Source organism: Mus musculus, chromosome 2 (genome assembly GCF_000001635.26).
Source record: "Mus musculus strain C57BL/6J chromosome 2, GRCm38.p6 C57BL/6J".
In the NCBI taxonomy this organism is placed as follows: Eukaryota; Metazoa; Chordata; class Mammalia; order Rodentia; family Muridae; genus Mus; species Mus musculus.
Genome location: NC_000068.7, coordinates 126,007,732 through 126,022,813, shown reverse-complemented (window position 1 = coordinate 126,022,813; position 15,082 = coordinate 126,007,732). Strand labels below are relative to the sequence as shown.

General features: G+C 41.5%; 1 protein-coding gene across 4 annotated transcripts in view; it reads left to right on the top strand.

The window, feature by feature from the left end:
• Fam227b (family with sequence similarity 227, member B) overlaps positions 1-15,082 on the top strand; it is a 168,681-nt gene that overhangs the window by 129,340 nt on the left and 24,259 nt on the right. The window lies entirely within an intron of this gene.

Here is a 15,082-nt window from a genome sequence, read left to right as displayed (position 1 = left end):
AGGTGGACTCCAGAAAATCAAATAACCCCATTAAAAAATGGGGCTCAGAGCTAAACAAAGAATTCTCACCTGTGGAATACCGAATGGCTGAGAAACACCTGAAAAAATGTTCAGCATCCTTAATCATCAGGGAAATGCAAATCAAAACAACCCTGAGATTCCATCTCACACCAGTCAGAATGGCTAAGATCAAAAATTCAGATGACAGCAGATGTGGAGAAAGAGGAACACTCCTCCACTGTTGGTGGGATTGCAAGCTTGTACAACCACTCTGGAAATCAATCTGGTGGTTTCTCAGAAAATTGGACATAGTACTACCTGAGGATCCCGCAATACCTCTCCTGGGCATATATCCAGAAGATGTTCCAACTGGTAAGAAGGACACATGTTCCACTATGTTCATAGCAGCCTTATTTATAATAGCCAGAAGCTGGAAAGAACCCAGATGCCCCTCAACAGAGGAATGGATACAAAAAAATGTGGTACATTTACACAATGGAGTACTACTCAGCTATTAAAAAGAATGAATTTATGAAATTCCTAGGCAAATGGTTGGACCTGGAGGGCATCATCCTGAGTGAGGTAACCCAATCACAAAAGAACTCAAATGATATGTACTCACTGATAAGTGGATATTAGCCCAAAAACTTAGAATACCCAAGATATAAGTTACAATTTGCAAAACACATGAAACTCAAGAAGAATGAAGACTAAAGTGTGGACACTTTCCCCTTCTTAGAATTGGGAACAAAACACCCATGGAAGGAGTTACAGAGACAAAGTTTGGAGCTGAGACAAAAGGATGGACCATCTAGAGACTGCCATATCCAGGGATCCATCCCATAATCAGCCTCCAAACGCTGACACCATTGCATACACTAGCAAGATTTTGCTGAAAGGACCCAGATATAGCTGTCTCTAGTGAGACTACGCCAGGGCCTAGCAAACACATAAGTGGATGCTCACAGTCAGCTATTGGATGGATCACAGGGCCCCCAATGGAGGAGCTAGAGAAAATACCCAAGGAGCTAAGGGGATCTGCAACCCTATAGGTGGAATAACATTATGAACTAACCAGTACCCCGGAGCTCTTGACTCTAGCTACATATGTATCGAAAGATGGCCTAGCCAGCCATCACTGGAAAGAGAGGCCCATTGGACTTGCAAACTTTATATGCCCCAGTACAGGAGAACGCCAGGGCCAAAAAGTGGGAGTGGGTGGGTAGGGGGTTGGGGGGAGGGTATGGGGGACTTTTTGGATAGCATTGGAAATGTAAATGAAGAAAATACCTAATAAAAAATAAATAAATAAATAAATAAAAAGAAAAAAGTTTAAAAAATATTCAGGAAATGAGAAAGAAATATAGATGATGGATGGATAGATAGATAGATAGATAGATAGATAGAAAAAACATTATGGCTACCCATTTGTCTTCATTTTCTACATGAGGAATCAAAGCAGAAAAGAATTCAGATAGTAAAGTTTGCAATAAATTAACTTATCTACATGGGAAGCCAGTGGGGAGTCTGAGCTCTAAGCCTCATTGTCTTCAATACAGAACATTTTGATGACAGAGGTGAAGAGTGACTGTAGTAGACCCGCCCCCTCAAGAGGGAAGCATGTTAGCATGCAATGACCTCAAACTGTGCCCTGGGCCACATGCAGAGAACACAGTGGAGAAACCCTCTAGCTGTGGGGAGAAGCCCACTGAGAGGCAAGACTACCTACCTCAAAAGAGACATGCCAATAATTTGCAGTACCAAAGTTGACTGTTAGTTAATACAGGTGAGGAGGAGGAGAGGGCATGAAGATGAATGAAGCTGACTCTTGTAATCACTGTTTGTATGTGATATAAAATGTCCAAAACATTGCCAGAACTTCTGCATGTGTTTATTGAAGTAATATTCCCTGCCTGCTTTCGAATATATATGCAACTATGAACTTTAATGCTAAGTGCCATCCCACCTTCCTACCCCACTCTATTCCCAGAAAGGAAAACAAAAAAACAAAACAGAAACAGCAGCGTAATACTTACTTATATAGAGTTTATTTGAAATTATGTTAAAACATTTTAAAAGCTCATACTAATAAAGAAATTGCATCAAAACTAGTTCTTAGGAATCATTATGTTATGGACAAGTAAACAACTTGGTAGAGTCATGAGGTAAAAGCGTTACTGCAACTAGACAAAAGAGCAAGGATTTTTGAATGTCACCCCATTGCACAAAAATACTGAGAGGTAGAAGGTACAGACAAATACATAAAGAAGTATCCACATGGGAGTTCAGTCTCAGGTAGCATGCGTGCCATCGCTCCAGGAAGAGAAAAGGATGGAAAGGAAGGAAACGAGATTTTAAAATATGGAGCAGAACTGAAACAGTTAGATTGGCATGAGCCGCCAAGGGCCATCTCCATGGCACTGAAGTGTCTGCTCTCGTACAACAGAGAGCAAATGCTGAACATCTCAAAAGGTGGAAGTTACAGCAAATTACTTCTTAAGAATATCTAGTCACACATGATATGTCGTCAGGAAGCAATGTGATGTGTTTTAAAGGAGAGCCAAAATATTAATGAAAATAGACATCAAACTGTCATTCAGATGAAGCTGAAATATCTTCAAGCAAATAATAATTTCAAAGGCTTACCAACTATAGTCATTCCCTCAAAGAATCACTACAGCAGAATGAGAAACATATCCAAGGGGCTGGGGTGCTGACAGTTCAGCAGTTAAGAGCACTGGCTCTTCCAGAGGACTAAGATTCAATCCCCAGCACCAATATAGAGGCTCACAACTGTCTGTAACTGCAGTCCCAGGGTATTGCTAAATTAAATGGACCATAGCGGGCTATAGACAGCACGGGACTGTTTATCTGTTTATCACACTGAGGAAAGCAAAGCTTTCAGGTACAGAGAGCGATTGCCAGGGTTGCAGTAGGGGATGGGTCCATGCAGCACAGAGAGCTGTGACTGAACGCTGGTGGCGTTTATACACTGAGCACCTTTGTCTGTGAGACAGTGTGGTAAAGTCCCATGATACACTGAAGCTTTCTAGGGGCCTGTTCCATATTTTGCTTTGAAGTAAAAGTATTCCATACTTTGCTTTGAATCTGGGTTTCTTTGTATTAGATTTTCACTTAAAGAGGCTATTTTTGTAGAACACGTGTTTCTAGAGTTACAGTGAATCTTGATGTGGCTTTTGTGTTGATGCGTACAGGTAAATAAATCTGTGACCTTTGTTGGAGGCTCTTATTCCACTCTGCAAATTAGTGCTATGTCTCTCTTTCTCTGGGGGTTTTCCCTGTCACTCTAAAGTCTAGCTATTTGAGTGTGAGGCAAGTATGGTTGGTTGCCTTTATATTTACCCTCCTTGGAATTTGTTATATTTCTTATATGTGAGAGTGGTCATTTTCTGTCGGTCCTGGGAACTGTGCTGGAATCTTATTGAGCCCTAACCATCCCTCATGTCCTTCAGGATTTCAGTCCTACCACAGTCTTTATACCAAGTGCTTCAGTTCTCTATGGGTGTTTTCTATGTATAGCCTTGAGTTTGCTGAAACTGCCTTCTTCTATCAAACACACCGGAAGAATTTTTAGTTTTGGATATTGTACTTATCAATTCCAATACTCTGCTCCTTTATGAATTATATTAATACAGTTTTAAATTTTTCTTCAATTTTCTCATCTATCCTACTGAAGTGAACAAATTTATAATATGTTAAAGCCCCTTGTATTCAAAACCAAAGACAGCAAGTCTGATGTATGTATAACCCATGTCCATCATTCTCATGGGTTTTGCTTGCCCTGCAATTGCATTGTACACAAAGCATTATATAAAAATCTGTAGAGGATAAAAATGAGTCTGGATGAGTCTGGTGGTTTCAATGAGAATGACCCCCAAAGGCTCATATGTTTATATGTTTGGGGTCCCCAGTTAGTGGAGTTGTTTGGCGATTAGGAGGTGTGGCCTTGTTAGTGTAGGTGTGTCCCTAGAAGTTTCAAAATCCCAAGGCAAGCCCCCTTATTCCTCCTCCTCCTCCTCCTCCTCCTCCTCCTCCTCCTCCTCCTCCTCTTCTTCTCCTCCTCCTCCCCCTCCCCCTCCCTCCCGTTCTCCCTCTCTCTCCTGCCTGCTGCCTATGAATCAGGATGCCAGCAGCACCCTCAGCTACAGCTCCCAGCGCTGTGCCCACCTGCTTCCTGCCATGGAAACTCTCTGACACTGTAAGGAAGACCACAATTAAAGGCTCTTTAAGAGCTGCCTTGAACGTGCTGTCTCTTCACATCAATTGACAATGAAGTTTCCAACACAATGTTTGCCTTTTCCCATTAGAGATGGTTGATTAAAACACCATGACTTACGGAGACATCAGTAAGTAGAGTCAGATATGTTTGCAGTATTAGGAAGTTCATCCCACTGCTGGACTTCCTGGGTAAACCATAAAAAACACTGTGGGTCCTCAACCTTGAAAACACAGGTACAGTCAGTTCTAAGAATGATTATAATTTTTTTTTTTTTAGCTGGCAGTATCACACATCTTCAAAGTCCTGTTTATGTCTCAAGGGAAATATTTGGGTATTTGAAGGGCTTTGCTTTGATTGACATGAGACGTCACATAGCCTTCATATCTAGCCAGCCCTGTCACAGGCCTCTGTACCAGCACAGACACGGCTAAATATAACATGGTAAAAATTAGCTATATGTAATCTATCTAGAGCAGGGTTTTTCAACCTGTGGATTGTTATCATTGAAAAACACTTATTTCCAATGGTCTTAGGAACTGAGACACTGCTCAGCAGCAAAATTATAGTTATGAATAGAAACAAAAATAATTTTATGGTTAGGGGTCACCACAAGATGAACTTTATTAAAGGGTCTCAGCATTAGGAAGGCTGAGATCGCTGCTGTAGAGGATTGCGTATCAGCCTACACAACCATCTAAGGCCCTGATGGTTCATTCCTCCTGTGTCCCAGCACTGCATGCACAAGCCTGATCCTTGGCAGTGTTCAGAGTCAGCAGGAAGTTTCCAGAGATGAACAACTAGAGAACATCAGCTCATTTAAAGAACTCTCTCCTTGGAATGCTAACTTCTGTTCTCATGGCTTTGGATATCTCTAAAAATAGTGTTTGTAACAGATTCAGTTTGTTGTTAGAGGTGCTGGTATTGGGACACTGCCTATGAAAAGCCTTAAGTCGATCCACTGAAGACTGGTTTTATTATGTTTACAAAAACAAATCTAAGGCAGAGTGACTGGGAAAGTTAAAAATAAAGCAATGGGGAAAGTATGATCATGTAACTGCTAAAAGAGAACAAGAATGAAGGGGAGAAGGTGATGGTAAAGGGGTGGAGAGAAGCAGTGTGAGATTGCATGTCCCAAAACATGGCATGGAAGCACATGAAGCAAGCCCCTTCGACTCTCTCTACAGTCAAGCCCCTTCGACTGTAGAAGCAGCCAAGGACTGTGCAAGCATCCTGATCTCTACTTCCTGACTGTGGACACAATGTGGATGGACTAATACCCATCTTAGGAAAAGTAGCGAAATATGACAAAGTATTAGAAAGGAATATATAGGAAACCTTTGTATGTTTGGCAGAAGTGCGTGTGTGTGTGTGTGTGTGTGTGTGTGTGTGTGTGTGAGTGCGCGCACGTGTGTGCACACAGGCACCTTCACAAATTGAACTGTAGGTACTAGGAACATCCACAAAATTGTTTCATTCACTTCCAGGTTCCTTTACACTCGGTTAACGGTTAATACTCATCGTCAACGAAATGGGATTGGGAACCTCTGGACCCGCTGGAAAAGTCACCTCTGGAGAGGTTAAACTAAGGCAGAAGGTGGAGAAGCCATCAGCAGTCCAGGCTTGGGCCTGGTGTCTGTAAGAGAGCTCCGTGAGAGAGAGCGCGCCTACCACTAACAGTCATCTCACCCGGAATATTGGAAGCAGTCGTCCATAAACTAAGGTCTCAGACTGAAGACAAAGAAGGGGAGATGAATCCAGGCATTGTCTCTCTGCTTCCTGCGTGTGACCAGAGGTGCCTTCCGCCAGGACCACAGCCACGGCTACTTTTGTAGGATGGCTTCCCTGCCGTAATGAACTGTACCTTACACTTGAAACAAAATGAACTCCTCGTTTCTTAAACTACCTGCCACAGAGAAGAGGAAACTATTTCCATTCTCTTCTCCAAATCTCTGTCCTCTGCTTTGAAGATAATTTTGCTTCCCCTTTGCTGAGGAAGGTAAAGCAAACCTCTATGATAGGCGCTCATTCCCCGCTGACCACCACACCCTCCACTTTCTCTTCGGTGCTCAAATCGAAGGTCGGCTTTGTCCAGCATCTCACAAATGTAATTTTATTTACTCTTCCTGGGGATCTTAGGAGATCAGTGCCAATGTTTTAATTTCACAACTAGAAGCCCATTTAAAGTCACATTATTGGAAACAAAGATTCTGCTCTTCCCACCCAATGGCTCCACCACACACTACAGTCTTGCCAACACCTGTATATATATAAGGCCCCAGACCCATTTTGTGTGTGTGTGTGTGTGTGTGTGTGTGTGTGTGTGTGTGTGTGTGTGAAGGAATGTGTTTCCAGGATTCCCTGGTTTGCCGTTTGATGTTTAAAGAGCAGTCCTGTGTGCCATTCTGTTCTTTCCCATGCACTTTTCCACTATAAAACAGTGACACTAATTAGTTCTAAGTAAAACTGGTGCTTAGATCATGAAGTGGGGTTCAGTCTTTGTCCCCGAGGAAGTACCATTAGGAAACACAGGTCTTCCCAAGGCACCAACTAATTCCAACCCTCCATAAATCCCCTCGGTGTCTTGTGGAAAATGAAGCTTCTGGTTGGTGCCCCTTCCCTGGTGTGATTGATTTCATTAAGTCTGGATTCTGTGAGTCTCTGCAGTCAGGGCAGCAGCTTAGTGGTAGCCAGATCAAAAGAATTTAGGATTACCAGCCTTGCAAGAGCCCATTCTTATTCTAATCACTCATTTTAACTGTTAATTTCTCATTCAGTGAGAAAGAGCTTGGTTTAATTAAAAGCAGAAATGAATTCTGCAAATTTGATCTTGGAATATGGACTTATTTTAAGGCATATTGTTAGTGGTGAGTATCAAGAATCCACCCATGGAAAAGAGTTGGAAAGCCTATAATTTATTTTCTAAAATAATGGAATCAAATGCCTTCTCTTTGTTCAGCTCAGAGGTCTGACTTACAGTAAACATTCTGATGGGAAGATGATGGCGAAAGGGCAGGGGACCCGCACTGCGTCACTAAGGCCTCTGCTAGCATTGTTCCCATTAGAACACAATGACTGTAGACAAAGAGGAAATGATAGGGTGAACCACAGCACCCTCCACCTAACATTCACACAGAGGGGACCGCACAGTAAACCCGGGTTTCTCCCTGCATTTGACCTTCACACATACACTTTACATGAAAAAAAAAAAAAGAATTTACACATATAAAGAACATATAACACGAAGCTGGCCAAAGTGAAAACCCTTTAATCACTTTGATTTCACAATTTCAAGGTTTTGAATGAACTCAGTATGCTTCCTCTACAGTAGAGGTGGCTGGGCAGCCCTGTGGCTTCTGGTCTCCGTCACTGCTGAAGTGGTGGGGCCAGTCCATTTCTGTTGCTGACACAAAGGACTACTCTCAGCTGTCAAATATTCTGAATTCTTAAATGACAGTGAGTAAGAGGCATTGCTTTCAGCATCCTGTAACCCACCACGCTACCTTTTTCCTTTGCCGGGCAGTCTCTGGGGAATGAAACTCGGGACGATCTGAGACGATTAGATCCATTAACAACTCTATTGCTTCAGGGGTAAATCCACATCACTCAGAGCATTTGTTCAGCAACTATAGCATTTAAATAAATTCATAATCACCCACCAATTTTTCTCAGTCACCCTTGAGGATTTGAATTCAATGCATTATTTCCTGACACATTTTAAAAATCTTCTGACACTAGCCCAACCACTCGCATTAATGTTCTTTGCTCTTCTTTTTCTTCACATCCTTAAAGACATTACCAAAGGAACCCTTGGCTACATCCAGGGTGGTCTTACACTCCTGGTCAAATGCCTGATCACCCTGCCTCGCTCCTATATAAACTCCTCTGACTTAATTGTTTCCATGTCTGAACCCTTGAAAGTCTAACCAAATCGTTAAGTGAAATTTCTCTAATTACCGCATCCTACAAATATCCATCCCCTTTCTCATCTTAAAAATTCATTTCTGATGCAACCAACTTATTCTTTTATGTCTTGTTAATTTTGAAGTAAAGGCTGAATTTCTCACAAGTATAACCTGTATGAGTGTCAATAGTAGCTGACCACTAAAATTTATATACTTTTTCCTGAGTGCAGTCCCAAAAAGAGATGAACATGTTTATGTCTTTTTGAAATGTCAGGATTTATTGAATAAATAAATATATTTGTATGTGGTTTATGTTAGGTCTCAAAACCTGGGATTGAGGTACCTATTAACATAAAGGTTTTCCCAGCATCCCTGAGTCCCTACCTGTTTCAGGGTCCTCCTGACAGACATACCCCGCCCCATACCCTAAACATTTCAACCCTGTGGGCTGACCTGGGCTCTCCTTCCCAGCTGCATTCCTGTATATAACACAGCCATTTTGGCTATGCCAGCCCTTTTTCCTTTTGGTCTGCTGACTTTCTTCTGGCTTCTTGACTCTTGGCTCTCTCCTCTTCCCAACCCCTATACTCACATAGTCTGGCTCATTCATGTCTACTCTAGACCCTTCCAGATGCTTCTGGCTATATTCTCCCTCCTATCTACAATAAACCTCCTCCTTCACCATACCTAGGAGCAGTTACGTCCTCTTTTTATTTCTTTTTATTGTCTAGTTTACAGTCAAATAACTATAGGTGAACAGACGTCTTCTATTCCATTTGAGGCTAGTAACATGCCAGCTTTGTCAACCTGGCTCCGTGATGCCTTTAAATCAGTGATGGTGATACCTCTAGTAGTAGTTTCTGGCTTAGGATTCTTTGGTTACACATAGTGTTTTGTGCTTCCAAACAATTTCTGTGAAGAATGGCATTAGAATTTCGATGAGGATTGCATTGAATCTATAGGCTGTTTTCGGTAAGAACCATTTTTTACAGCATATGATTCTCGTGACACCTCGTTCTAGAGAATCTTGCAGATTTTACTGCGGATGTGCTTCATTTCCTCGATTAGGGTTGAGCCTCTAGAGTAGTAGGAGCTCAGCCACCAGGTCCTCTGTCAGGATGAGCGCTCAATCGTAGCAGCCTGATTTTAACCAGTGTTCAGTGAATTCTTTCTTTTTTTTTTTCTTTTCCATTTTTTATTAGGTATTTAGCTCATTTACATTTCCAATGCTATACCAAAAGTCACCCATAGCCACCCACCCCCACTCCCCTACCCACCCACTCCCCCTTTTTGGCCCTGGCATTCCCCTGTACTGGGGCATATAAAGTTCTTTCTTTACAGCAAAACTACTCTGCAGCTTCTAGATGGCTCCCCTACTTGGGTTGCAAGCCTATATAGCAAGCAGAGAGCTTTCTCGTAACTAGATTTGGGGTTGTATGTGGTGATGGGGGTTTCCTAGGATTCTATTTGGCTTTATTTCCTCCCTGCAGAGTGGAGAATCCTTAGTCCTGCATGAGAAGACAGAATGGCAGTTTGTAGAGCAACCTGGCCCTCTTTCTTGTTCTAGGTAGCCAAGTTGCTGAAGTTCCAGGTCTCTCTATTGCTAAGCTCTTCTAAATGAACTCTGCAGGTTGTACTATATGTATGTATGTGCACACACATATACATACACACAATGATAATTAAAGAAGAGGTCGAAACTTTGAGATAATGTGGAGGGGGTGTACGTGGAAAGGGTTGGAGGGATGAGGAAAGGTAGAAATGATGCAAAAACAGCACTCATACATGAAATTCTCAAAATAAAATAAGTGTAAAAAAAAGAAGGTATTATATTTTAAAATGCAGTTCAATGGTCGGCTCCAAGAAGACTTTTACTTTATTTTCTCTCTCAGGCTCTTGCTGCTTTATTCTTATATAAAACACACAGAGAGAAATACTTAGAAAGCTAATTACTTGATTTTTGGCATCTAAAACTTATCTAAGCCATAATGAAGATAATAATGAGATGCAGGGTCCCTTCCAGTTGGCCCCAGCACCGGGTCACCTTGGGCTCAGAGACAGCAAACACCCCCAAGGTCCCCAGAGCACTCTCCACAGGATCTTAGGACCTCTGGTGAGTGGAACACAACTTCTGCCAGGAGGCAGGTTCCAAAGCCAGATATCTGGGCACCTTTCCTACAAGAAGAGAGCTTGCCTGCAGAGAGTGCTCTGACCACTGAAACTCAGGAGAGAGCTAGTCTCCCAGGTCTGCTGACAGAGACTAACAGAATCACAAGAGGAACAAGCTCTAACCAGAAACAACTATAACAACTGACTCCAGAGATTACCAGATGGCGAGAGGCAAACGTAAGAATCTTACTAACAGAAGCCAAGACCACTCACCATCATCAGAATGCAGCACTCCCACCTCACCCAGTCCTGAGCACCCAAACACACCCGAAAAGCTAGACCCGGATTTAAAAGCATATCTCATGATGATGGTAGAGGACATCAAGAAGGACTTTAATAACTCACTTAAAGAAATACAGGAGAACACTGCTAAAGAGTTACAAGTCCTTAAAGAAAAACAGGAAAACATCCAAACAGGTGATGGAAATGAACAAAATCATACTAGACCTAAAAAGCGAAGTAGACACAATAAAGAAAACCCAAAATGGGGCAACGCTAGAGATAGAAACCCTAGGAAAGAAATCTGGAACCATAGACGCAAGCATCAGCAACAGAATACAAGAGATGGAAGAGAGAATCTCAGGTGCAGAAGATTCCATAGACAACATTGGCACAACAATCAAAGAAAATGCAAAATGCAAAATGCAAAAAAGATACTAACTCAAAACATCCAGGAAATCCAGGACACAATGAGAAGACCAAACCTACGGATAATAGGAGTGGATGAGAATGAAGATTTTCAATTTGAAGGGCCAGCAAATATCTTCAACAAAATAATAGAAGAAAACTTCCCAAACTTAAAGAAAGAGATGCCCATGAACATACAAGAAGCCTACAAAACTCCAAATAGACTGGACCAGAAAAGAAATTCCTCCCGACACATAATAATCAGAACAACAAATGCACTAAATAAAGATAGAATATTAAAAGCATTAAGGGAAAAAGGTCAAGTAACATATAAAGGCAGGCCTATCAGAATTACACCAGACTTTTCACCAGAGACTATGAAAGACAGAAGAGCCTGGACAGATGTTATACAGACACTAAGAGAACACAAATGCCAGCCCAGGCTACTATACCCAGCCAAACTCTCAATTACCATAGATGGAGAAACCAAAGTATTCCACAACAAAACCAAATTCACACATTATCTTTCCACGAATCCAGCCTTTCAAAGGATAATAACAGAAAAAAAAAAAATACAAGGACGGAAACCACACCCTAGAAAAAACAAGAAAGTAATCCTTAAAGAAAAAAAAAAAAAACCAAAAAGAAGACAGCCACAAGAACAGAATGCCAACTCTAACAACAAAAATAATAGGAAGCAACAATTACTTTTCCTTAATATCTCTTAATATCAATGGACTCAATTCCCCAATAAAAAGACATAGACTAACAGACTGGCTACACAAACAGGACCCAACATTCTGCTGCTTACAGGAAACCCATCTCAGGGAAAAAGACAGACACTACCTCAGAGTAAAAGACTGGAAAACAATTTTGCAAGCAAATGGTCTGAAGAAACAAGCTGGAGTAACCATTCTAATATTGAATAAAATCAACTTCCAACCCAAAGTTATCAAAAAAGACAAGGAGGGACACTTCATACTCATCAAAGGTAAAAATCCTGTCGAGGATGTGGAGAAAGAGAAACACTCCTCCATTGTTGGTGGGATTGCAAGCTTGTACAACCACTCTGGAAATCAGTCTGGCGGCGGTTCCTCAGAAAATTGGACATAGTACTACCAGAGGATCCTGCAATACCTCTCCTGGGCATATATCCAGAAGATGTTCCAACTGGTAAGAAGGACACATGTTCCACTATGTTCATAGCAGCCTTATTTATAATAGCCAGAAGCTGGAAAGAACCCAGATGCCCCTCAACAGAGGAATGGGTACAGAAAATGTGCTACATTTACACAATGGAGTACTACTCAACTATTAAAAAGAATGAATTTATGAAATTCCTAGGCAAATGGATGGAACTGGAGAGCATCATCCTGAGTGAGGTAACCCAATCACAAAGGAACTCACACAATATGTACTCACTGATAAGTGGATATTAGCCCAGAAACTTAGGATACCCAAGATATAAGATACAATTTGCTAAACGCATGAAACTCAAGAAGAACGAAGACCAAAGTGTGGACACTTTGCCCCTTCTTAGAATTGGGAACAAAACACCCATGGAAGGAGTTACAGAGACAAAGTTTGGAGCTGAGACGAAAGGATGAACAATCTATTGACTGCCATATCCGGGGATCCATCCCATAATCAGCTTCCAAACGCTGACACCATTGCATACACTAGCAAGATTTTGCTGAAAGGACCCAGATATGGCTGTCTCTAGTGAGACTATGCCGGGTCCTAGCAAACACAGAAGTGGATGCTCTCAGTCAGCTATTGAATGGATCACAGAGCCCCCAATGGAGGAGCTAGAGAAAGTACCCAAGGATCTAAAGGGATCTACAACCCTATAGGTGGAACAACAATATGAACTAACCAGTACCCCCTGGAGCTTGTGTCTCTAGCTGCATATGTATCAGAAGATGGCCTAGCCGGCCATCAGTGGAAAGAGAGGCCCATTGGTCTTGCAAACTTTATATGCCCCAGTACAGGAGAACGCCAGGGCCAAGAAGTAGGAGTGGGTGGGTAGGGGAGTGGGGGGGGGGAGGGTATGGGGGACTTTTTGGATAGCACTGGAAATGTAAATGAAGAAAATACCTAATAAAAAATTTAAAAATAATAATAATAATGAGTTGCAGATGCGGTTCCTAATAAGCAGTGAGAGAGAAGCGGATTCTGTGATTCCAGCAGAAGATAAAATGGCATCTAGTGCAGCACAAATATAACTCTCTTATTATGACCAGATATCCTCATGTCCTTGGATGACTAAATTTAGTTGAATTGGCAAAACTCAGGGATGCTAATGATACCCTCCGTAAACACAGCACTTCACAGCTAGGCATGAGTGCTGTAAGCATTTCAGCCTCTGGTCTCTCTGTAAAGTTACAAGTAAATGCCCTATGATATCATAGCATTGCAGGAAGGAGTTTGATTGTACTTTCCAGCATTGTAAAGTCCATGGTGCTTCAGTTTGCCAATTCAAACCATAAATTTCGTACAAGAGAAACAGATACACAAAGATCCAGTTAGGAAGACAAATGTAACTCTCTTGAATTCTAATAAGGCAGTAGCTGGGCCTGTAGCTAATGAGACCCAGAGTGTGAAGGGAATATATATTGGGATCGAGGGTAAGCAGAAATCTTTTCTAGTTAAATAATAAGAATATATTCACAAACACATAGACTTTCTTCAAAATGCTCAACATGTCCCTATTTTACTGAGATGAAATTGCACGTGTATTTTATTCTTTACTCTGCACGTCACACACAGTTTGCTTAATGGCCACCTGAGTTTTCTTTCCTTTATTTTCCTGACAGTTTAGTACTGGACAAAAGTCTCTTTCCAAGAGCTTTCCTTCAAAGTACATCTCTTCTAAAGAAAATATGTTAGTGATGAGCCCCAGTGTCTTTTCTGTTTCAATAATTTATGCATTCGCTGCGTTAATACAAATGAGATGCTTGACCTTGCTTTAGAGTCACTGAGCTAACGTCATTTGCATTCTAGAAGAGCTCCTAAAATAAAAGCTGCGCAAGCATCTGGGAGTAACAGGACTCACTGTGCAAGTGTCCTTCTTAAGGACAATACTGGGCTAGAAGTAAATGGAAAAAGTTTCCCTGTGTACACATAGTAAGGTTGGCGTATTTTTTCACTGGTCAAATTAAAAAGAAGAAGAAGGAGAAGGAGGAGGAGGAGGAGAAGGAGAAGGAAGAAAGGAAGGAAGGAAGGAAGGGAGGGAGGGAGGGAGGGAGGGAGGGAGGGAGGGAGGGAGGGAGGGATGGAGGGAGGGAGGAAGGAAAGAAGAAGAAGAAGAAGAAGAAGAAGAAGAAGAAGAAGAAGAAGAAGAAGAAGAAGAAGAAGAAGAAGAAGAAGAAGAAGAAGAAGAAGAAGAAGGAGAAGAAGAAGAAGAAGATCGAAGATGTAAGCTGTATCAAATGCAGTCTTTGTGACTTTTCAATTAATCTCTGCAAGTTTTCAGAGATTCTGCAAACAGTGAGTACATGAACACCATAATTAAAACATTTTTCCCTAAAATAAAATCAGTGAGTTAGAGAACGGTGGGAGAGGGGAGACTAGCCAACAGGCATTTATGAACAATACTGTGTACTGGAAATGTCTAGAGTTCTTAAATTTTGTAGGCTTTTTGTAACTTTTCTTTGACTATTTTTATTCTTCAATTTCTTTACTCATTTCTTCATTTATCTCTGACCTTTACACTGAGTTCCAAATCTGCCCAGTTTGGGTTCTTTGCATGGTTCTTACTTTCTATGAACAGCAGTTCTCACACCGCAGTCAGATGCTCTGCATAGCAAGCATCCAATGGAGGGCCGTGGGTATGGAGCCAGGCTCACTTAGTCCTCAATGCTCACTCCTTCAGAAACTGCCATCACACAGACATGTGTTAAAGAAACACTCAAAATTGTGACCTCAGCATGCCTGAGGCTAAGACCAGAGAAGCCTAGCCTGGGTTGCATAAGTTGTGTTAAAATAAACAAAACAAAACAAAACAAAAAAGCAAGTTTAAAAACTTGGTCTGATTTCTTTCCTTAGTTGCCCATTCTAACTCCAAGCTACTTTGGATCTGTTCCAAATGACAAATGCCAGTTCTTGGCTACCAGATGTTTTAACCTCTGATAGTATTAAATGC